The sequence below is a fragment of the Acyrthosiphon pisum genome, chromosome X (genome assembly GCF_005508785.2).
Source record: "Acyrthosiphon pisum isolate AL4f chromosome X, pea_aphid_22Mar2018_4r6ur, whole genome shotgun sequence".
NCBI lineage: Eukaryota > Metazoa > Arthropoda > Insecta > Hemiptera > Aphididae > Acyrthosiphon > Acyrthosiphon pisum.
The window spans coordinates 111629244-111631069 of NC_042493.1; positions in this window are offsets into that span (position 1 = coordinate 111629244).

Consider the following 1826-nt stretch of genomic DNA (forward strand, 5'->3'; position numbering starts at 1 on the left):
GTATGATACGATACCATTACATTTGTGCCTGGAATGAATATAGACGTAATCTTAAATAATTTTTTTTGTCATTGAAAGTCTCATATCTTAAAATCTCATTTGTATTTTAAATTAAAACTGATCGATGGGGTAGGATATTGCTATTTATGTTTCAATCACAATTTGTTTGGTGTGTACAGCAGTGGCGTATTTAAGAATTTAGCTAGGGGGTATGAAATATATAATAATACATAAATACGTACATAATAGGTATACATTTTTAAAATCCCCTAACTTGTTACCTATTGAGGTTAGTGTGGATCAAGATGAAATAAGAACTAATACACAAATTGTATATTACTTAATAGCATATTTTATCATAAATTCATACTAGCGCCAATCCCGTGTTTAATACGATAGATATAAACAAAAAAAATTGTTATAATACAAAATCCAGTGTTCTATTTTTTTGGGTACTGAGTTCATCAATAACCTCGTCTGGCATGATTATTGTGTTGACCAGTGACATGCCAATAAGCCAACACATTAAGTTGGTTCTAATAAAGTATAAACAAAGTTTATAATAATTACTACCTAGTTTATAATTATTATTCAATATTAGATAGGGAAATTGATAAAATATTTACTCCTTTCATACTATTTATTAGGTGTGACTTAATCCTCTTCACACTTGAAAAACATCGTTCAGGTGTGTAGCATAGTGTAATAGGTAGTTAAAAATATGATGTTTGTTCGAAATTACCACATTTTAATATTACGCCGTACAAAAAACGGACTGCGAGGTAGGTAGCCCGCGAGACGGAGCATCGCCCGGTCTTCGGTCAAGTCGCCAAACTTTGTCTCTTTCCTACGCTCGACCAAGCCGTGCGCCGTGTCACGTCCGTCCGTTTTTGTTGCCTTTGTGCGATCACCTTGCGGAGCGCTATTAATCGGCGCAATTATCGAGTGTTACGTACGTCGTGGTATTTCAACGACCACCTCGGGTTCGCTTTTCGCCGTTGTCGTCGTTGCCATTTTCAGAGTTGGAAGTAAGTCACTTTTTTTAAACTAAAAGTCACCTTTCTAAAATTGAGTCACTTTTTGAGGAACTTGTTTAGAAAAGAAGCTTGAACTTTAAGCCCAACAACTATGGCCATTAGCTGTTTTTGTTGTTTTTTTATAGAGGTGGGGGGAGCAGTTGGACCGGTTGGTTGAAATGTGTTTTTAGGTTTGGCAGAATTTCAAGTTGGGCACCCGTTGGTTTCTGCCATGCCCGGATGGGGGATGGCAGCTTCTTTCTCCGGACATCGTGACTTGCCCGAAGAAAAATGCCACCCGTGGCCGAGATCAAACCGGCGTCGGTGCGCGTCGCAACCGATTCCTTAGTCCATTCGGCCACTCCGTCCCCCACACTTAAGTTAATAATATATTTTAAGTATACCTTGTTCACTAACCAATACTATAACCTATTGTATCATATAATATTTACCTATATATAGGCTATTGGCTCATAATATACAATATTACTATTTGTAATATACTCAGGGACGGATTGGGCCATAGGGAAATCGGGAAATTCCCGATGGGCCGCGTACTAAATAGTAAATAGTAGGTAGACGTAAATATAATTTATTAATTAATACATATTATTATTTGAAATTTATATTATTTATATTTAAATATGAATTGTCATTCAAAACCTCGACATCAGCACTTGGCAGTTCAGCACAATTTGATTAATTTTAAAATTCAATTACTAAGCACTTAACTAGGAATAATTCATAAAATATTTTATATTACAATAGTAATAGTTGCGAATTATAAAATAAAATGGAAATGGATGGATC